The sequence below is a fragment of the Ictidomys tridecemlineatus genome, chromosome 16, assembly GCF_052094955.1.
Source record: "Ictidomys tridecemlineatus isolate mIctTri1 chromosome 16, mIctTri1.hap1, whole genome shotgun sequence".
Classification (NCBI taxonomy): Eukaryota; Metazoa; Chordata; class Mammalia; order Rodentia; family Sciuridae; genus Ictidomys; species Ictidomys tridecemlineatus.
In genome coordinates, this window is record NC_135492.1 from 47,577,696 (window position 1) to 47,601,719 (window position 24,024).

General features: G+C 43.1%; 1 protein-coding gene across 5 annotated transcripts in view; it reads right to left on the bottom strand.

Annotated features, from left to right (window-relative positions):
- Positions 1–24,024, bottom strand: part of Cntn4 (contactin 4) — an 819,812-nt gene that overhangs the window by 615,822 nt on the left and 179,966 nt on the right. For all 5 annotated transcript variants that reach the window (XM_040290063.2, XM_040290053.2, XM_078033565.1 and 2 more), the window contains exon 3: positions 5,650–5,686. The gene's annotated coding sequence lies outside the window, so the exon portion shown is untranslated. The remainder of the gene's footprint in view (positions 1–5,649; positions 5,687–24,024) is intronic.

The window sequence follows — 24,024 nt, forward strand, 5'->3', positions numbered from 1 at the left end:
TGGAATTTGTGCTAGTCATGAATGTGTTTCATGAATACCATGGTCCTGTTTTCTTTGTGGTCTTAGGGAATTACCTTAGGCTCTGTTGCTTCCTTTGCCAATGGAAAGTGAGAACAAAATGGCGCACTTTGATCGTGGGAAACAGCTTTCCAAGCCTGTGGATGATCAGATTTCACAGCAATCATGGAAACATTCTCTGATGGTGCCTCCACCAACGTGAGTCCAGAGAAAATATCATGCACAAGCAGCATGAGGGACATTGTTACACTGTTGTTGTATTAAACCATGATATCCCTGGTTATTTGCGAATGCAGCATATTCGAGCCATCTTGACTGATACTGAAAATCAGACAGGAAAGTAGACACTGATGAAGAAAGGATTTAAAAATCAGAGGAGGAATCAGAGGAATTTTCCTATAATGTAAAATGGAAACGTGAAGAAAAAAAAATCACATGGTACTAAAAGTTATGGACAGGGAGAATAAATTGTTCAAACTGTGACTAAGTTGATATGCAGAAAAATGGCAAGAGAAAAATGTTCTGAGTGTCAATATTCATATAAATAATGAGAATTTTCTAAAACTGACAAAAAGAAATGTGTGCATAGATTGAAAAGTAGGATTATCACACGAGAAAGAGTAAAAATGAATGCATACTTGAATATCATAAAATAGTTGAACTCCATAAAAAAGTCACAAAAGTTAAAAAAAAAAAAAGATCACAAGCAAAAGAACAAGTTTCACTAAGAGCAGATTTCATTCCCTGTAATAAGAAAGAGTAGAAAACAAGGAAACAATAAAAGAATTGCAGAAGGAAATACAGAGCCAACTAGGAATTCCAAACCTGGTTTATATTGTTCTAAAAAATTGGAAAAAGTGGTGTTTAATGATAAACAAAGATTGGTGCATCTACTATAAATTAATTAATAATTAATGCAGAAAAGGAACTGAAATTCCAATAAAGTAGAATACAATGATGAAAAAAAAATACTAGTAAATACACAGAAAATTTTTTTTGCCAGTTCTGTCTTTATTATAAGTAGAACAACACGATTTTCTAATTGCAATAAAAATCAAGTTGGACTCAAGAACTATCTTCTATACACAGGAATACCTTGGAACCTTTGGATGGTATAATCAGAGTTAAAGACTTTCAGGTTGTATTTGAAAATGCTGTTAAATTTGGCTTCATTGTGTCAAAACTTGAAGGAAGGCTCTTAAAAACAGAAATAGACTGAAAAAATAAAAAATAAAACCAAAATCATCGTAAGGAAGAGTGGAATAAAGAAAAAGAGTGAACCCAGTCAAAGATTGGCAAGTATACAGAAATAAAATACTTGACAGCCAAAAGAAAATGAAACTATTTCACGAGCTCACACAAGTACCGATAAATTCCATTGACTTGTTCAAAGAAGAAAAGAAAAATCAGACTGAGAGATGGAGGTATTTCCTACGAAGGGTCGACGAAAACAGCTACAAAGGCACCTGTTGATTTCAACAGAGCGGGTATTGCAATATAATATCACATCAGATAAGTACTATGCTCAAAAGCATTCATGAGAATAGAGAGAGAATCATGCCATCATGGTCAAATGATCAATGCAGCAAATTAGTCGCAATCCAAATCCTCTTTTGTGAACAGCTGCTGCCCAAGGTCACAAAACAGGTTAGTTGGGAGGCAAACCCACAACCCCCCACTCCTTCCGCTTGATGTTTCTTCCCTTTCTTTATAGCATTTAACACGACGGTATTGCTTTACCCACTTATTATCTGTCACCTCCAGTGAACGTCACCTGCAACATTCCAGGGAGCCAAATCTCTTATTTACCACCCGAACACCAGTCAGTCCTAAGGGAGACGCTGGTGCATTCATGGGTTCCCTGCAAACCAGTTTTGGAGAGAACAAATGCTTCTCAAGCTTCCTCTTACTCTGACCTTTGCACAGAACATAATCCCTTCCATTATCCACAGAGGGAGAAAAAAAAGAGAGAGAGAGAGAGCCTAAAGCAGTCCTTGGATCCAATGGAGCGGTTCATGTAGAGATTTTTTTTTTCATAATTAAGATTAAATATTTCCGCAGAGTATTAGACCTGATAACATACTTCTCAGAATAACGCCGTGACTCTTTTACAGTCTACCACCATGATTCCAAGTTCCCAAAGTTTAAATTCTTTTTTTTTTTCTCCTACGATGTCACTGAAAGGGAAAAACAATAATAATAAGTAATGAAAATGGGGGACGGCTGAATTGCCCAGCTCGAGGGAGCAGCTTATTTTCTGATGGGCAGCCGCTTCCGGGACACTCAGAAGCACATGCACAGAACATTTTAACCCAAGGCCACCCGGATGGGTTTTCTGTGCCCTGACATCTCTCACTCACGGTATGTTAATGCCGTTCTCGGCCCAGGTAATATTCCCTCTGTCCGCAAGCAAGAGAAACACAGAGAATAAAAATTATGCTTCCCCATTGATTATATCCGTGCTATATCAAGGGTCCCCAAGGAGCTGATTAAATCCATCCAGGGCTAACAGAAATTCCAGCCATTCTTTTCTTTCTGGCCCAAGATGCCATCCAGAGAAAAGACAACCCTCCAACAAATCAGCTGCCAACAATCTCACGTTATAGCCCCGTATTTACAACCAAGTGACACTAATTATAAAAGTATCAGTTATAGGGGGGTCTATCTCCTAGTGGGAGCCACCACCGTAAGTCCTTGGCATTGACCTCCCTCTCCTTCCAAATGGCTATTTCCATCCCTGATTCTCAGTTTTAGGGACGTGAGCCTAGACAGGGAGTCACGGAAGGATTCCAACATGGGCAATCTCTGTGGGAGCTCTTCAGTCCTGACCTTTGCATAAAACCAGGAATCCTGTCCACTAGCAAGGAGATTTGCTCTTTGGTTTTGGAGGTCAGAGAAGTCAGAACTCGGAGAAGGACCCTCTGCACAGATTCGATGGAAAGAGTACTTATTCTATCATCTCCACTAGGTGCCGGAGTTAAAAAAAAAAAAAAAAGATTTCCTCCCTAAAATCTATTTTCTTATCCATTATTTTACAAATCCATAGGCTGTAAAATAGACCCTTCAGGGACAACTCAATGTTTCCTAGTGTACTTGCCGTATTGTCTGATCAGCACTACTAATTCTAGAAGGATCTCACCACCCCCTAAAAAAGATGATATGTACTGACTTATGTACTGACTTATGTACTAACCACTGGACTACTTTGTCTAATTCTGCCTTTTTTTGTGTGTGTGCGCTGGGGATTGAACTCAGGGCCTGGTGCATAATTCTGCCCATTCTGATATTCCCCACACACGGACACCTGCATTAAGTGACTTCCTATCCTATACAGGCTTTCTTTATAATATTTTCAAGGTTCATTCACATTGTAGCGTGGCTCGGGACCTAATGGATTTTCACTGTGAATTCGGTCTAGCAAAAGGTGCCAAGCATTTGCACCAATCCAGAGAAGACTGCAACCATTCTCTTCCTACCCCTGCCTTTAAGCTAGACTAAATGGCGCTGGGTGGGTGCACACGGACACCCAGTGACAGTGGGTAATGAACTGGAGGAGACCTGGACAAGGCACCTGCTGCTCTGTTCAGCCCTCTTGCCATCTGGGAATGACAGCGGAGGGTACAAAGACCCTCTGATATCTGTTGAGATCTTCTGGAAGCCATTCTTGATGCAAAATCTCCTTATTTCTAAATGTCGGCGACCCGTTCCACTTGGCTCATTTTTTAAGATGAAAAGTTTACGGAGTATAAATGTGTAAATCAAATCACTGTGTGAGGACTGTGCTACCTCACAGGGCACTGTGTTTCGCCACTTAGCGGCTGGCTGCCAGGATCCTCTTTCGAGGGCCAAAGGAGGATCACGAAAATGGAGGACTCTTGACCTCCCTCTTGTTCAGCCTTCATTCTGGAAATGACCAAGGACTTCACCTTTAAGACACAGAAATTACAAATAGGGAACGTCCCAGAGAGTCTTTGATTCTTTCCAGGGATAATGACGGAGGATATTCTTTGAGCACGTACTGCTGGGTTCCTAACATGCCATGCTAAACGAGACCACGGGATTCCTGCCTTCCAACGTCTAATGGAGGGAGAGAAAGATAATTAAGCAAGCAATTACAGCCTCGTGCAATGATTGTGTTGGAACTGGAGGAAAGTCTCCTCCAGATAAAAAGGAACCAGAGAAATCCTCCCGGAATGAGTCTGAGTGAGGAATAGTTAATTGGTAGAAAGGAAAAAAAAAAAACACCTTGTTCCATATTGACTTAAAAAAATATACCTGAAGAATCAAGTAGAAGTATTTTGCTACTTGGACAGTTTTAAAAATCCGAGAGTCAGGTCACACACTAACATTCACCCAATGGCATTGATCTCTGCCCTGAATATGTGCTCAATTTCCATCTTGCTCCAGACAGAGAGAGAGAGAAGTTGGCCCTCAAGAGACAGTGACCGTGTCTTTAAAAATAGGCAACATTTTATTTTGTGTGTGACAATGGGATGAGACCTTCCACCACTCCCCGCAGTGCTAGGATTTTTTTCCCCCATAAATACCTAGATAAAGGTAATGTCACCGAACTCACTTTCAAGGGCTAGACACTGTGATCGGTAAATTACATGTCCCCAAAATATATGGCTGAAACTGTGATGTCTAGCGTCTGTGAATATGACCATACTTGGAAAAAAAAGAGTCTTTACCGATATAATTAAGACAAAGAAGTCACACTGGATTATCTTGGGTCCTGATGCAATGACAGGACTCTATAAAAAGACAGAAATCTGGATGCATGTGCTTACACACACACACACACACACACACACACACACACACACACACATATGGAGGACTCCATGTGAAGACAGAGGCAGACAGAGATTTGAGTCAGGTATTCACAAATCCAGAAAAACCAAAATTTACCAGCAGCCACAGGAAACAAGATACAGTAAAAAGGGTTCTTCCCCTAAGATGTTTAAAAAGAGTTCATCCTGCCTGACAGTTGGATGCAGGACTTCCAATCTTCAGAACAGTGAAAAAATACAATTTTGGTGAGCTAAGCCCACCCAATTTTTGGTAACTTGCTTGATCACCCTTAGGAAACTCTAAGCGATACCGATTTCACTTTCTTCAATGCATATCTTTTATTAAGGAAACATTTGCACACAGGGTAGCCAAGAGAGCTACATAGCTCACATGTTGAACCCTAAAAGGCTTCCCCACTAAAGACCCCGATCCTTGTAGGACCTAGTCCACGTAAGGTTTGCGTGGCTTTTTGCTGCTAAAGCATCCCCGTTCTGTACAATCATCCGGAAAAAAAAGTGCAACATCCTTTACTTTATTCCCAAGACTCTTTCCACGACGCCAACTTGTGAAGTTTCTGAATTACCGAATTCATCTGGATCACAGAAAAACCTACCGACCTCAAGGGAGGTTCTCCAGAGACAAAGAGAAGGGTCTGTTTTCTCATTTCAAGGATTAATTTATGGGACTTCACTACCTTCATTAGCTTCAACATCCATAAAGACATCAAAACAGTCTCCTGGTATCACTCTGTCAGGATGGGTTCTCTGTGTTTCCATAGCAACCAGGGATGCTCATCAAAGTACATGGAAGAGAAACCTTCCCTTGTGGGAAGCTTACCTTTCAGGGCAGTCCTTGGAGACACATGCCGCGATTCCTAAAACACAAACAGGAAATGCACAAGTAAATACATGGTGTTTTTTTTTTCCCCCTAGACAGGTTTATATGTAGCTGATGCTTAGTGATCATCTTTCCATATTCTAAAATTAAATTAGGAGATGAAAATCAGATACGCTTAGTGTGGATTTCCAGTTTGACAGAACTGCCCAGGTTAGGAGCCAAGATGGGGATTCCCTTCTCAGCTCGATTCTCACTAGCCCAGTGACTTTTGACAAGGCAATGTCCCCTTGGTCACTTCTTTGTAGTGCAACGTCTTTAGGAGCCTGAGATATGCAGTGCTACTTAGGGCCACTAAAATGATTTTCTAACATGGAATATTAGAAATGTTTCAAAATAATAAAAACTGAGCAATGAACTCGGAAATGCCCTGTAGGTTTTTCTTTCTTTTAACTTTTATTTTTGAACATGAATATGTAAAATGAAAGTGGAAATGTAAACAAAAACGAATTCTTTATATAAATGCAACGTATCTTTTTCTCAGAGCTACGAAGTTAAACTTTAATTGTGAAATGGTTTTTTAACCTGATTTTTTTTCCTGATTAAATTTGTTCTTCCTTCTCAGAACGTACCGTACTTGATTTTACTAAGAATAAATGTGTACGATTATATCTTCACGTTTATGTGTGGGTGTGTGTGTGTGTCGTCTAACAAAGTCCCTGTCGTAGATAATCTTATTACACCTATTTACCACAAAGGATACATGCTTGAGAATAAAGTTTTATACAGATATGGATATAGATGGGCCACCCCGAAGTATCTTTCCCTACACAAATGTTGAAAGCAAAAACTCCTGACACTAAATAAATTTTGCAGAGTTGATCTGAGCAAAGCAAAAACATATTCATGCTAATCGGGTCAGTCCTACAAGCAGAGCAGGTTCTGAGAACTCAAGCCAACACTGTGATCTGACAGTATTTATGCAGAAATGGACATGAGACATACAGAGGGAAAAAAAAACAAAAACTTAACTGTCTACAGCTTTGACAATCAGTCAGCCAAATGGTTACAGCTTAACTAGTGAGTTTTCAGCCTAAAAGACTTTGGGGCCTTGGGTAGCTAAAGGAATTTTGGTTTAACTCTATATTATTTGTTTTTCTGAGCCCACGGCTTGGGCTCAGATCTAAACCGTGCTCTCTTCCAAATTTTACTTAGGGTGTCTATTCTGACTGATATTTAAATGTGACATGATTAATTGGGATAGAAGTGATATGTATTCTTGACTAAGAATAGACCTTCTTAGGTCTAAGCATAGACCTTCTCCTGCTGGTAAGCAAAATGATTCATGTCTATATTAAACATCTAACTTCCAGAACTCTGCCGAGAGTGTCAGGAATACTCAGAAGGTTAAGGACCCAAGGAGAACTCGTCACACTGTGAATATATTCAGAAATGCTCTCTTTCTTTTCCTGCCCTGTGTCACTTATTCCAAAACCATAATGTTCCGCGCATGATGGAAGAAGAAGACTCTCTTATGGAATATGGAGAATCCTATATTCAAGTTCAGTGGGAATCACAAATGTATCACCATCTGCCGTATTTTCGTGCGGTCAGTCACCAGCTGAAAGGGTGTTGGCTATAGCAGTCCACTGAGAATCTTACAGCTTGATTTTCCTTTCTTACATGAGGACAGCCACCAGTGTGAAACAAGCTCTATTTATAGCTTCAACACCATTTGTGTCTACTGCCACTCTTAGTAACAGCAATGAAATGACAATGATCTTGAAGACTTTGCTCTACATCTCTCTCTTTTTTAAAAAAAAATTGATTTAAATTTATTTAAGTACACGACAGCAGGATGCATTACAATTCTTATTACACACTTAGAGCACCATTTTTCATACCTTTGTGAATAAAGTGTGTTCATGCCAATTCATGTCTTTATACGTGTACGTTTTTTGCATCACGATTCTTATCACACATATACAACACAATTTTTCATATCTCTGTTTGCATATAAAGTAGGTGGACACCCAATTCGGGTCTCCATACCTGTACTTTGGATAATGATGTCCATCCCATTCCACCATCCTTGCTAACCCCCTGCCCCCTCCCTTCCCCTCCCACCCCTCTGCCCTATCTAGAGTTCCTCTATTCCTCCCATGCTCCCCCTCCCTACCCCACTGTGAGTCAGCCTCCTTACATCAGAATAAAGGTGAAGACTGTACCTTTGGTACAATGATACACACTTGAAATGAAAACTTAATTCAATATTTTATTTCATTAAGATAAAATTACTATTTTTCTTTTGTTTGAAACTCTAAGCTCTGGGATACAGAGACTGGGATGGGATTCTAGGTCAGTTATTTACTTGCTACATGACCTTGAGCCATCCTTTGATATAAACCCCAGTGGCACCTCTGAATCAGAGACATTATTTATCCTCAAAAAATATTTTCAATTCCCAAATTGGATCCTTAAATTAAAAAAAAAAAGAAAACACAGGTTAAGTATTCGGTGGACCCTAATTAAACTAGTAATTGACACTAGTCATGGAAATATTGGTAAGAGAGTAAACTATCATTGTTTAGAGCCACCTCTCTGCTTAAAAGAAAGAAATGGTCCCTCTGAGAAGACCTTGGGGTAGGTCCCCTTCTCCCCGGTGAGCCCTCCTGTAGCTCCTGGGGAGATCTGCCCCACGCACTGTGGGATTCCACCTGATTGGCCGCAGCTACTACCAGTCACAGTTGATTGACAGGAAGCCAGCAGAAGTCCCTCTCCTGGGAGCTCTCAATAGCAAGTGAGGTAGTTCTGAGCCCCGCAGGTTGGAATTTCTGTCTCAGAAGCCAGTCCACTGAGACAGCTCCTCAGAGCAAATCAGAGCTGAGACAGACCCTGACTCCTGAGTCCCTTTGAGAACTCAGGGAATGGAAAAAGGGTTGGGGAAAAGTGAGATGTCACTGCATCTCCTGGATTTTTAAGTCAAGGCCCCACGAGGTCAGATGAGGTCAGACTTTGCGTGTCATTTTTTTTCTTTCCTTGGACGGGTCTTACTCTGCTGGCACGTGCTTTCAATCGCCCCTCTTTGTCAAGCTAGTTAAACTTGTTTTATGTCACGGCTAAATTGCTAAGAAAGCATGAACCCTCTCAAGGTGAGCTTATTGCAACTGCTACACAGGCTAGATTCACGCCTAAAGACACCGAGAGAGCGACACGTGAGTCAACAAATAAGTAAACCCAAAAAATCACTCCACCAGGCTAACACCCTGCGTATCTGCAAGGGAACCTACTTGTACAAATTCTCCTGTCTCATAAGTAGAAGTCTTTGTCAAGTGTTCCTTTACTATCATAGTCCAAGAGCTTGAACATTTTACTTTTCTTTATAGTAGTAATTGAAACTATGGGCACTTTACTTCTGAGCTACATCCCCAGTCGTCTTTTTTTTTTTTTTTGGAAGACAGGGTCTCCAAAAGTTTCTGAGGCTGGCCTTGAACTTGCAATCCTCCTGCCTCAGCCTCCTGAGTCAGTGGGATTGCTGGAACTATTATTTATTTTTTAATAAATATAACTTTTTATTAAAAAATAAGTAAAATTTTATTTTTATTCACAAAGTATTTACTCAAAGGGGGAAAAAAAACAAGGTCCCTGATGTTATAGGGTCTACCATAAAAGAAAATTTCTCTTCTGCCACCCTCTCCACCCGCAAACCAACAAACAACATCAAAAATGCATATACAACAGTAATATTGTTTTTGAAATCATCCTCTGAGTCCACCTAGGGTATGTCGGGATCACAATGGATCTTAGACGGTTCTGACACCTGTTAGGTGCCACCTGGGTTCCTCGCAGGACACCAATCACAACACGTTCAGCGTGGTTCTCTCCCACCCTTAGAGACGGTCACCTTCCCCTGTGGGGGGGCGTGTGGGCCTGTCCTGGGATTCTTCAACCTGAAGGAGTAGAAGCTGAATGCACCTGGTCTAAAACAGGGGTGCTCCTTACTTTTGCTCTGTTAACGGCTGCAACTCTCAGGGTAAGATAAAGGACAGGCTTCGAAAAATAAATTCCGTTTCCAGGCTCTGTTTTCGTGACTGTTCTTAAAAGGAAATTTCTAAGGATGCTTAGGTTGGGGTTGGGAAGTATCTGATTTAAATAGAGACACCTCATTGGATAAAAAAAAAAGTCCATTTGCTATGTTCATATTACAGTGTCTCATCTAAGATGTACCCGCAAGAGAGGTGAATGAGATGGACACCCAGTTTCCTCCTTGAAGGGGTAAAAACACAGATTTCTTCTTGGCCAGAGAGAAGAACTCAAAGACGGCAGAGGGTACTAGCACAGGAAAGACTTTTGATTTTTTTTCCCACAACTTTCTTGTGCACACAAAGAGACTCTGAATTGTATTTCCACCTTATGTGGCTCTTGGGAGGAGAGATTGAGAAGATCTGTGTAAGGAACCGTGTCCAGTTCGTAACATGCACAAAATGACAAGTAGCCATCGTTAACAAAATCATTTTTTTGCACACGCCTGTCATCCCAGTGGCTCGGGAGGCTGAGGCAGGAGGATCGAAAGTTCAAAGCCAGCCTCTGCAACAGTGAGGCACTAAGCAACTCGGTGAGACCCTGTGTCTAAATAAAATACAAAATAGGGCTGGGGAGGTGGCTCAGTGGTCAAGTGCCCCTGGGACTGCACCCCGCCCCCAGAAAATTATTTTTAAGTCATCTAAAATCTATTCATTTTTCTATGTTTGCATCCATGCGCTTTATCTGCTATTATACTGGTTCTAAGTTATGGCTAAGCTTTTATCATAAACTCAAGAAAAAAGAAATCCCGCGTGAGGACAGACAGGAGACGGATGTGGATGCCCACGGGATTCAGGGGTGTGTCTCCCTGTGCCCACAAGAACCGGCTCCTGGACTTTTCCACATGTCACCTGTCATCCACAGAAACACTGTGGTGACGTTCGGATGCAAAAAGAGCCAGAAACCCAGGAATCCCTGCAGAGCTTCTGAGCTCCTGGAGAATAGAAGAAATAGGACGGCCAGCCGCGGGCAGGGCCGGGGTCACAAGGACAATGACATCCTGATGCACACCCCTTCCAGATGCTTCAGAGCCAAAAGGTGTGTGGGTTCTTCATCAGAACACAAACGGCCCTTCCCCAGGGACAGGTAAGAGGCAGAGATAATGCGGATGAGCGTGCTGGAGAAACACGGGGGGGGGGGGCGCTCTCCAGGTCCTGGGGGTCCCACAAGCACAGTATCCCCGGAGGCAGGAAAGACAGAGTCAGACCTGCGCTTGTCTACTAAGCACGAGGGTCCACTGGCTACCCATCTCTGGTCACTGGGCTCCGTCACCCTGCACACGGTGCCTTTAAATCACAATGAGCTCTGAAAGACAGATCCAGATCCAAAATTGGCCACTGGACGGCACCCCACAACTCTGTGATCCCCGACGGCCTCAGTCTCCTGGGCTGCAAAATGGGACCAAGGTTCACCACCTTGAAAGGTTCTTGTGCAGGGGAAAAAAAAATGATCAAATGCAGGACAACCATCTGGCCGATAGCAGGTATTTAATAAATGGTATCCATCACTGTGAACATGATTGAGACAGGAAGGGAGGGCATGAGAAGAGGGGCCATTCAGTAACCAGGCCCGTTCTAAGGGGCCAGCGTACCGTGCACAAAGCTCTCCTCCTTACACAGAGCCTGTTTTGCTGAAGTTATTGATGACATTTCCCATCCCTGAATCAGCAGGTGATTTCTCACGGGTATTTACTTCCTTCACAGGTATTTAAAACCCAACCTGAATTCTCTGCGGGAGGGAAAGGTCAGGTAGACACTAAATTATCCGTGTTTATTTCCAGAATTCCCATTAGCCTGGCTCGACATAATTTAGTCTTAACATCAGGGTTATTAAACTAACACGAAGCCAGAATTGAGGAGTGGAATGCGTTTCGGATCACGCTGTCTAGCGACAAGCCAACAAATGGTCATTTGATTCTTTGATCATTATCACCAGGAATGATATCCGTCGCTGAGATCCCTAATGGGTCCCCCCCCATCCCCGTCACCCACCCACCCACCCACCCACAAAGTAAACAACAATGCAACACGGTACACAACAGGCTTGGCAGTTATTAAGAGATAATCACCACCTTGGGACTTTTACTGGGCACCGTTAGTGACATTGCCAGAATATGATTATCTCTCGATAACAAGGGTCCCCGCGGTTCTCACAAAGTGAGAAGAAAGTCATTACCGGAGGGAAAATGTGTATTTATTTTACTGAACCACAAAGCTGACAATTGAAGCTAATGAACAGAGGCTGTCCCTGCAATGACAGCTGAGCACAGAGGAGGACGTTTCCTATCACGGTTACACAGACACCCTCGCCTCGGACAGTCGGCCCCGAAGAAGAACCATGCGTGGTTTTGTTTTTGTTTTTTTCTGGAAGACTGATTTCTAGGGTCTTGCCCTACAAGATCAACAGGGCTGCAAGATGCATCAGAGCCCGGAGATCTATGAATCTGAAAGACAAGGAGGGGGCTGAGCTTTGAAATGGAGATGGCGCGGGCTGCCCGTCAGTCCTGAGGTTGGAGGCTGGAGATTCAGGGCCTCACAAGTGGCCCTGATGTCACGTCATCAGGGCAGCCCATTGGAGAGGCTAGAGACGGAAGCTGCAGTCTGCGTGAGGTCTCAGGACAATCACCAGTGACACCCAACTAGGGCACCGCGGAAGGTGGTTTAGAATTTGCACAACAGGAGAAACCAACAACCGGGATTCTTGGACAGTACCCACCAAGACGGGAAAAGAAAAAAGAAAAAAAAAATCCTACTCTCAAATGAGAACTTATTCGGCAAGAGAAATCGAGTCACTTAAAATGACTCCAAACCGTGGTCCTTCCTGATCTTCCCAACACAGGGAAAAAAAAAAATTAGTCTTTGTTTTGTCACCAAGAAGACGGGTAAATCAGAACTCTTCTCCGTTACGGGGAGAACTAAAATCAATGGTGCCCCGAAAGTGCCCTGAAAATATAAAACGGTCTATATTTGTCTGATATTCATGCTGAAGGCAGGGAAGGCCTAGGCACAACCGGACGGAAATCCCTTCAGTAATAAAGTGATTACGCTTTGCTTTGTTTTGTTTTACAGGAAGATTCTCCAGAAGGCACCCGACGTTGGCACGGAACGGGGGTTTCCAGAAGCCCGACAGTTCAGTCCCTGTCTTTTAGACATCAGAAGAGGCCGAGATAAGTACCTACACCTGCCAGAGAGAACCCTAAACCTCCTCCTGGCCATATAGTCCACAGGCTGTCCTCCTTGGCCCTCCCCCTGCGGTCCCCTCTACCAAGTGACCCTAGAGGAGCCCAGGTGTCCCGTCCTCGGCCAGTGAACGGCTCCAGCCGTTTTTTGTAAGCATTATATCTTGGTGACGTAGAATCGACTTCCATGTGCCCTGGCACTGAGCCCTTGGCTGGTGTCAACAGTCCTGTCATTTGTAGAGATCACTTACAGAACCCTAGAGATGGGAAGAGAAGACGTCCTTTACCAGGAGGCCTACCAGAGGCATGACTTGATTTTTGTTATGGTTTAGATGTGAGGTGTCCCGCCACCAAAAAGCTCAGGTGTGAGACAATGCAAGAAAATTTAGAGGTGAAATGATTGGGTCCTGGGAGCCTTAACCCAAGCCGTGAATTAATCTCCTGATAGGGATTAACTGAGCCGTCACTGAAGGTGGGTAGGGTGTGGCTGGAGGAGGGGTGTCCCTGGGGCCATGCCATTGGGGTATGTATTTGGTAACCGTCTGCAAGTATTTCGGATTGTCATGATGGATGGGCAGATGGGGTCTGGGACCGGCATCTTGTGGGTCGATGAGAAGACGGTAGCTACCCACCCTATCGTGCAAAGAACTGTCCCGAACACAAGCAAATGCTGAGCACACTTTTCAACCCATAATGAAATGAGACTGTGAACCGCTAGCTACCCACTCCTACCCTTCCGTGCCCCTGCAAATGGACTTCATCTGTCTTTAGAAATAAAGACAATAATTCTTTTTAAACTCCGGAAGCCAGTGTCCAGACGCGGGCCTTTGAGCTCCTTAAATTTTCATCAAGGAAAATGATCAGGTTAGGCGAAACCTAATTCTGCCTTTCCCGTTGGGAAACCATACGGGAAATATATCCGTGGGTTGGCAATCTGCAAACCCAGAAGATGAAATTTTGCAGGGTTCACCATTATCACACACACACACACACATACACACACACAAAAATTGGCAGATTTCTAATGACAACCTGTCACTCTCTATTTCCAAGTCATACATTATGCCAATTTTTGATATTCCACAACCATTTAATGTGTCACACATTGTGTGACGTGATGTAAAAATATATTGGACGTTTCAGAATTTGATATGTCCCTATAAGTGCTTGTCACGGATTTGAGCATGACCAAAAGGAGGTAAGAAAAAAAAAATACTACCTATATTTCTGTGCAGCAAATAGAAGAAAAATAAAATCGAGCAAAGTCATCACACACACACACAAAAAAGCAACTACAGAATGATAGTGACCAGATATTTTCATCTGGGTCATCGTAAGAAAGAAAATTTCTTCTTTCCACGGTCAGAAGAAATGCCATGGCGAAGTCATCCCCCTCCCCAATCTTCAGGGATTATCAGACACATCAGGAAATTGGGAGTTAAAACACAGACCCAGTCTCCAAGGCTGTAAAATTAAGATAACACTCCAGGAGCTGCAAGGGAGGTGGCCAAGTCAGTTCAGCCCTTCAAAGACTATGTGGTCAGCAGGGATACCGAAAAGTCAGAGCCAAGAAAAATAAGGTCATTAAAATCAAACCCACGGAGGCAGGGCGGTGATCCACCCTGCTCCAGAACCCAATTAGAGACTTTCTCAGGTGCCAGGAGGCAAATCCCTGGTGCGAAGGGGCAAACGCATCCATAGACCGGCCACTGAAGTCACCTGTACCTTTACTTGATTAGCATAGTAAATTCACACCCCAGGCGGAGTCTTAGGACAGCAAGGAGTTTCCCCAGAGCATGGCTGACACCCGAGCTCTCCCATGTGACGATAGCAAGACCCAGGTTCCCGCCCGACCCCTAGGTGCCATACAAGCAGCACACCTTTGTCCTTTGAGTCATTCTGAGAAGTCTGCCGCACCTGCTGCCTCCCTGCGATCAAGCATCAGAATAGAAGAGACTGTTCCATCTGATTCTTCTTGTAAAGGGCATGAGACCCACTGACTTGGTGCTATATTATTAGATGTGAGGTGTCCCCCCCAAAAGCTCCTGGGTGAGACCAGGCAAGAAAGTTTAGAGGTGACATGATTGGGTTCTGAGAGCCTTCACCGAATCAGTGCATGAATCCACATGAAGGAATTACCCGGGTGATAACACAGCCAGCTGGGGTGTGGCCAGAGGAGGAGGTAGGTCACGAAGGACGTGCCTTTGGGTTAAACATGCTGTCCCTGGTGAGCAGAGCTCTGTTTGCTTCCTGGTGGCCATGTCCAGAGCTATGGCGGACTAGGCTCTCCCTGCACTGACACCTCTGAAACTGTGAGCCCCAAATAAAACTTTTCCTCCTCCACATTTTCTTATCAGGTCTTTTGGCCCCACCAACCGGAAAAGCTAACGGAAACAGTAGGTAAGAGAAATACAGCACAGTGAATGGGATTACAAAACCTGGGTTGGAAAACAAGGGACTCCGCTTTCTAGCTGAGTGACCTTCGGGAAATGACTTATCTATATTCTGTGTGCCTCCGTTTCTGCCCTTATACAATGAAGCCCTTGATCCTATTTCCCTGGGTGGTATTGTGATTTTTATTTTTATTTTTATTTTTTTTTATTGGTTGTTCAAAACATTACAAAGCTATTGACATATCATGTTTCATACATTAGATTCAAGTTGGTTATGAACTCCCATTTTTACCCCAAATACAGATTGCAGAATCACATCTGTTACATATCCACATTTTTACATAATGCCATACTAGTATCTGTTGTATTCTGCTCCCTTTCCTATCCTCTACTATCCCCCCCTCCCCTCCCATCTTGTCTCTCTACCCCATCTACTGTATTTCACTTCTCTCTATTGTGATTTTTTAAAAAAGAAACCTCTTTTTTTTTTTTTTTTTTTTTTTTTTGCTGTGGCTCCTGACACCTCTGTTGGGTGTCCAGTGAGCATTGTCTCTTTGTATGCTAATGACATGATGAATGGGTAGCCTCAGGATGGGGACAGGTTGCCAGGGAAACCAACCCTGGTGATTGGACTGTGGGAACTCTTACCTCCACCCACCACTAGGGGGAGCAGAAGGGTTGAAGGTTAAGGGCATCACCTTGGCCAGCGACCTCATCAATCATGCCTGTGTAATGCTCTTCCACAAAAACCCAAAAGGACCAGGTTTAGAGGGATTCCAGGTTGCCGGCATGTCCAGAGAGGGAAAGGAAGTTCTCTGCTCCTTCCCTCTACCTGACCCTTTGTATCTTCCAGCTGGTTATTCATCTGTATCCTTTGCGACGTGCTTTATAATCAACAGTAAATATAATCAATGGCTATCCCAAATAAGGGGAGCCACCTTGGGGACATGACTGAGCCTCAGGAGGAGGCCACATGAGCTTTCATCTTATAACTAACTGGTTGATCGTCAGCATCAGAGGTGGTTCAGACTTTGATTGGCATCTAACGTGGGGGTCAGTCTTGTGATACTGAGCCCAGCCTCTGCAGTATCGGACGGAAACTCCAAACAGATACTCAGAATTGAAGGGAATCTTAGGCATGCATCTGTGACCGACAGGTGGGAGAGCCCTGCAGGATCCGATGAGAGAAGTTTGCAATGTTAATCATACGGGGAGAGAAAGATATTTGATTTTTCCTGGACACATGAATGGAGCTTTCTTAGGAAGATCACATGTTTACTAAAGCAGATAGAATTGTGACTGACACACAGCAAGACCATTTATTAACATAAATAAATGCTTCTACAAGTCAGAGTCTACCAGACCACTTAACAGAAGTGGTAACTAAAACATACTGAGTTGGACTCACATTTTATGTGTGTGTGTGTGTGTGTGTGTGTGTGTGTGTATTTAGTACCGGGGATTGAACCACATCCTGAGCCACATCTTCAGCCCTTTTTTATATTTTATTTGGAGTCAAGGTCTGTTTCAGTTGCTTAGGGTCTTGCTATGATGCTGGGGCTGGCTTTGAACTTGTGATCCTCCTGCCTCAGCCTCCCTTGTAGCTGGGATCGCAGATGTCTACCACCATACCCAACAAAACAATATATTTTAGAAGAGAAAAAAATATTTGAAACAATATGTAAAACAGGAAGTGTCCCCTGTTTCTTTTTTCACTCCAGAAAGAGGGAGAGATCTGCAGAAGTCCATGCACCACCTGACCTCTAAAATAAATCTAAAAGGAGGTTTAAAGATCGCTGTGTATTTACAATACCGTTGCATATTTTGCTATTATGGTGAAGAATGAAATAGCAACTAAACAGCATACAGGGGATGAAAGAAATAATATTTTACAACTTACTGAATTGAGCTACACACACACACAATAATTTCCAGGATTGATTTCCTGCTCATTTTGAAGCAAATAGCCATCAATTTGGAAATCCTTGCAGAAGAATGTGGAGAACGCCAACATTTGCTACTCAGTGGGAAATCGCTCTACCCTCTTTGAAAAGAAACTTAGCACTTGGCAGACGGGCACGCATTTATTCCCACGGTTCTGTCACAACTTGATGGCATTTCCCGGGGTCACGGCAAATCAGCTGCGGCTTGACTGAGCTCCCAGGTAGGCGATGTCACCACGGAAACCCTCTTGCCACCCTACATCTTTGTAGGCAGGAGACTGTTTTGTGGATAGAGAAACACAAGGAAGTCTGGTGAGTAAGAGGATGAGCTTCAGAACTGTGAATGGCTGGTTAGAACCTTGGCTAGGAGTCTGACCTCTGCAGGGGACCCGGGGCAGAGCATGACACTTAGCTGAGACCTTCTTCACTTTTAAAGTGGAGACTATCGTAGTTCCATTGCCCAAGGCCCCGCACAGAGCGCTAATTCAAAAATAGTGGCAGGATTGCCCAGAACCATCCGGCCCCGAAGCTCCACAACATGAAGGTTGCTGAGCCCAGTTCCAGGAAAGAAATGTGGCGGGGAATCATGTCACTGGCCCTGTCTCAACTTGCAATCTCTGGTTTCCCAGTGCACTCCATGCATCTACAAAAAACCACACAGGGAACAGGATAGAGTCCAGTATTAAACGTTGCTATCTCCCAGAGCGCTCTGTATTAATATTATATTGCTCATACTTAGAAGTAATTTAACTGCAGTCGATGTTCGAAAGTAGCCAACTTGAGAGTACAGGCAGATACCTGGAAACCTGTGTGCACAGTTGCAATCAAATAGTGGCTTTGATCTCCATCGATGGGGCAGAGACATGGGGGTGGAGATGGGGGAGCACCAGAGAAATCTAAACTTATTTATTTATTTTCTTATTTATTTTGGCATTAGGGATTGTACCCAGTGGCACTTAACCACTGAGTCACATCCCCAGCATTTTTTAATTTCTTTAAAAAATTTTCTTTTGAGACAGGGTCTCTCTAACTTGCATAGGGCCTCGCTACGTTGCTGAAGCTGACCTCAAAGTTTCCATCCTCCTCCCTCAGCCTCCTGAGCCACTGGGATGACAGGCGTGCACCACCTCGCCCAGCAGAAATTTAATTTAACGGGCAGACTATTTATTGAGATTCAGAATGTGTTCATGTGGTCGGAGGCACACTCTGACTCAAAGGAAGAACGGGTGGTACTTTTCAACCTAGGAGCTCTGGGCCATGGGAGAAATGGAGGGATTTGAAAGTCTATGCATATCAAGTTAAAAGAGATTCAAGCAGAAAGGCACTTTCAGGGAATAGCGTGCGCTTTCCTTGACCGGGTTCTGTGCATGTGCAGGAGACCATGGCATGCAAAAATGGTCTCCCAGAGTCTACCCTTTCCATGTGCTCTCTCTCCCCCGTCTGAGGCTCCCTCCTCAAACCATGACAGTCTGCACCCCAGTAATAGGCTAATGGGGCTTGATTTCGTTACCTGAGCGGCCGGTTTTCCTACAGGAGACTGTACGACCTCTAATAGTTCCAGTGGTGCATGTCTGTGAAATTAAAACGGAAGGGACAGATTCCTCGGGTATGCGCTCGCTCTTATTGACAGTCACTCCAAGTAGGTCCGTCCAGGAACAAGACAGCTCTTGCAGGAAAAAAATACCTTTGCTTATCAGGCTGCGGCTCTCTGTGCCACTGGCATGGAAATTTCAGACCCCTAGGACAGCACTCCGTGTACTCAGGAGACTGAACCTCCAAAATCCCCCCCCACCTCCGCTGCCTGTGACCATGAACTTGAATCCACTAATCGGAGACTGCAATATTTTTCCCCTATTATAAAGCTCTTATCCATTTAGGAAGTTATGTAAACACTGTTGCTCAATAAAAGCAACAGACACGGCAAAGCAGCATATTTTATGTGGACGAGATTTTCAATAAGGTGGTATCTAAATGTTGGCTGAGTAAAAATACAGAAATGATACAGACAGCGAATGTCATATAAAATCTGCCACCTTTAGGTGCACCATGCGGTGACATGAGTTCATCAAGAGCATCTCTATCCATTCCAATTTTTCATCATCTCCAGCAAAAAAAAAAAAAAAAAGAATGAATAAATAAATAAAGTCTGTAACTTTTAAAATAACTGCCCAACCCCTGGCAATCTCTGTTGTACTTTCTGTCTCTCTGAATTTGACTTAAGTCTTTAATTCTTTTGTGCCTGGCGTGAGATTTCACTTAGCATGATGTTTTCATTGTGGCCGATGTCCAACTTTCATTCTTTGGTTAAGACTGAGTAACAAAGGAGAGAAATGAATTACAGTAGAGGGGGTAGAGAGAGAAGATGGGAGGGGAGGGGAGGGAGGATAGTAGAGGATAGGAAAGGTAGCAGAATACAACAGTCACTAATAGGGCATTATGTAAAATTGTGGATGTGTAACTGATGTGATTCTGCAATCTGTATTTGGGGTAAAAATGGGAGTTCATAACCCACTTGAATCTAATGTATGAAATATGATATGTCAAGAGCTTTGTAATGTTTTGAACAACCAATAAAAAAAAAGACTGAGTAATCGTCCATCCTGTGCCTGTGACGTATTTTCTTTACGCATTTGCCACTGACGGACATCTGGGGACCTGTCCCTGCCTTTGGATTATTCTGAAGAACGTGGCAATGGACACTGGTACCTGAGGATCTGTTTGGGTTCTAGCTTGGAGTTTAAAGACGGCTTTCTTTCTAAAGATCTAAAAGCCAAGCCTTGTAGTCGGCAAAGAGGTTATAATGTTAATGAGATGATTAAAGGGCTATCATAAAAATAAAATCATCAGATGCACCTTCTATGCAACCTTGAAGCATCAGCTGAGAGAATTGTTATAGACACAAACACGGAGACGTGGGGCCTTTAACTTATTCTCCAAAGCCAACAAAACAAGTTAGTCTGGGTCCTGGTCGTATTCTTCTCCTTTTCTATCTCTCTCACCTTCTCTCTGTCTCTGATTTCCAAAACTGCCAGTTCCCTATCACAGACCAATGATATGGGTTGTTTTTGGAGGGGTGAATGGGTACCAGGGATTGAACTCAGGGGCACTCAGTCCCTGAACCCCCTCCCCAGCCCTATTTTGTATTTTATTTAGAGACAGGGGGTCTCACTGAGCTGCTTAGCATCTCCCCGTTGCTAAGGCTGGCTTTGAACTCACCATCCTCCTGCCTCAGCCTCCCGAGCTGCTCCTGGGATGACAGATGTGCACCACTGCACCCGGCTCACTGATGTACGTTTTAAATAAACAAATACTGCCATATTCCACAGCACTCACTGTCTCTTTGGTTAAGGTAAAAATAAATACATATAAATATAATCATGTATCCTAAGACTCATTTGTTTTATAAATGTAACTAGCCAAGTCCCAGCACAAGCTTCGACAGAATGATTTTGAAATCCACGTGACCTTGAACGTCCTTCCTAACCACATCAAGGTATTAAATTACAATGTTTTCCCTCTGGAAAGCTGAGGATCGAGGTTGAATCAGGATCTCAGAAGCAATTTACATTTGTACAATAAGCAAATAGTTTTATAGCTGAGATGAAAGGAAAAGAAAATAGCAGTACTGAAAACCCAAGTTACTGAGAATTATAATACATGCATGCTCAATGGTAAAAAAAAGAAAAAAAAAAGTTAGAAATCTGATTTTAGTTGTGTTGCTTTTCTCATTTAAACGGCTGCAGAACTGGACACATTTTTTGGGTGCTTACGAAGTGCTGGTCACTTGGGTAAGATGATTTTATGGAACCATCATGACCATCTTGACAGTCCTGTGGGGGACAAAAGGTGATTCTTGCCGTTTAAAGCTGAGTAAACTAAGAGTTTTACAGAATTCTCACAGGGCATGTGGCTACTGGTGGCCGAGATGAGATCTGAACTTGTATCTACGTGACTCTGCATTGAAACATGGAGTGAGTACACTATCCAGAATTCTTCTAAGGCAACAAACTCTGCGTGTTCATGAGGGAGATTGGAATTAACGTGCCTCGGGAAGTAAAGTAAGTCTCCTTAGAGGTATGAGATGAATCGTGCTCTGACCACTTGGACAGAATCCACCTTATCTGATTTATTTTTTTTTGGGGGGTGGGGGTGGGGGTAGGGGGTACCAGTGATTGAACCCAGGGATGCTTAACCACGGAGCCACATCCCCAGCCCTTTTCATTTTTTATTTTGAGACAGGGCCTCACTGAGTTTTGCCTAGGGCCTCCCTAAATTGATGGCCTTGAACTCATAATCCTCCCGCCTCAGCCTCCCGAGCCTCTGGGATTACAGATATGTGCCACTGTGCCTGGTATTTCACGGTGAAAATTTCCCCATGCACCCTGGCTCCACGTAACATTTCTCTTAGACCTCTCCCCGGAGACTCTCCTTTGGGCCGTTCAACTAAATACAAATATCCTAGGAATGGAAGTCCATCCAAAGCACTTTGAGTGGAGGTTTATCCCTGTTCATGTCATTATTTCAAATGATAACTGTTTTCCCCTTGGGCGGAGGAACCATGAAAAGACAGATCATAAGACAGTCTGTAAAAATGACCCACCAAATGCAGACTTCTGTGTTTCTTTTTCCTGTGTTCTGGCACTAATTGCTTTAGAACTCAGCAGTAGTCATGATTTTGCACTCACAGGGAGATGAGCTGCCTGATAATTTACGGTGGCCAAAAGTGACATAAAAAGCTTAGAACGCCAGTCATGACAGAAAAGGTAAACGAACATGGAAAACTGAAAGACGTCGTGTGTAAAATTAATGTGCCATTAACCTGAACTGTACCAAGAAAGTCACATTTTGAAGGTCAACTGCAAGAACAGCTATCTGCCTGGGATACACCAGCGAATGCGCTTAACCCTGCATTGATGCAGAATATAGATGGCAAAATGAAGTGGTAAAGGTAAGCAAATGTCAAGCCCAGGTTGCGGAAAAGATAAGAAATGTGGCCAGGTGCAGGGGTGCACCCCTGTCATCCCAGCAGCTCAGGAGGCTGAGGCAGGAGGATCGCCAAGTTCAAAGCCACCCTCAGCCACTTAGTGAGGCCCCCGAGTGACTTAGGGAGGACCTGTCTTCAAGTAAAAAATTAAAAGATGTGGCTCAGTACTTAAGCACCTCTGGGTGCAATCCCTGCTACTAAAAAAAAAGACAACCCAGGTGGGCATGTCAGCTCTATTAGTTCACAATTCATCCAGCTCTGGTGATTTCTCCTAATTAGTTTTTATCAGTAAGTTTCCAAAAAAAAAAAAAAAAGTTTCTTTCTGAAGACAACATCGATGCATTGATGAACACTGCTAAATAGCAAAACATTTTAGAGCATGAACATTCTCCAGAGACAATCTAGTTCTACTTCATTCTGAACACGAGGAAACAAAGATCCAAGCTGTGGAGGAACAGACTGACGCTAAGTCTGACTGTCATCCTGCAATGATACCCCTGTCCTGGCCAGATTAGCTCAATTCAACTCTATTCTCTTTGCTAAGGGATTTTTTTTTTTGTCCTTTGATTATTTAACTTTGGGGGAAAGTTAGCATTTTTTTTAATAAGTAAAAATGAGATAATAATGCTTAGTATACAGATTTATTATGATGTACAAACCTTGCTTGACTATTATAATGTCAAGTTATAACAATGTTATATAACGTCATTCATTTATACTGTAGATGAGGGGATTGGACAAGTTGAACTTTTTATCAAGTCTTCTGAAGAATATGTAGGTGGTTAGCTGGACACAGTGCTCCCAGCAGCTCAGGAGGCTGAGGCAGGAGGATCCTGAGCTCAAAGCCAGCCTCAGCCACAGTGAGGCACTAAGCAACTCAGTGAGACCCTGTCTCTAAATAAAATACAAAATAGGGCTGGGGATGGGGCTCAGTGGTCGAGTGCTCCTGAGTTTAAACTCAGGTACCCTCAAAAAAAAAAAAAAGAATATATAGGCTTTGATAGTAGCAAAACAAGCCTTCTGGACATGACTCATCCAATTTACTATCATTCTTTAATAATTTTGGATATTCTAAATGTCTGAAATCATAACAATAATACTTACATTGCACACGTGAGGATTTTTTCTAAATATTCTTTCAATTGTATATGGACACAATATTTTTTTTTTTTTTGTGGTGCCAGGAATCGAACCCAGTGCCTCACACATGGTAGGCAAGTGCTCTACCACTGAGCCACAACCCCGGCCCATGAATATTAAATAACATACACAGAATACTCCAGACAGTTCTTAAAAGCCTATTACATATTTGACCAATATTTAGGAACATTTTCTTTCCTCTTTCTCTTGAGCAAGTATAATTAAATTGTAAAATCTTCAATACAGTTGGGTGCTCCTTGACCATGGAGAGATTTCGTGAGGAACGCCCTGTGAGGCGATTCTTCACTGTGCAAATATCTTAGCGTGTGCTCACACAAAACGAGACGGTCTAGCCTGCTTCCCCTAGGCGGTACAGCATTGTCTACCGACTCTAGTCTGCAAATATCCACACATTGCTGCAATGAATACTGTAGACCGTGGTCACTCCAAGGTAAGGATTTGTGTATCTCAACATTCCTGAACATAGAAAAGGTACAGTAAAATCACAGTAGGAAGGATAAGGGCCAGGAGGATAATGGTGCCTGCCTATATAGTTCCAGCTACTCAGGAGGCTGAGGCAGGAGGATGTCAGTTCAAATCCAGCCTCAGCAACTTAGCAAGATCCCACCTCAAAATAACAAAAAAAAAAATAAAATA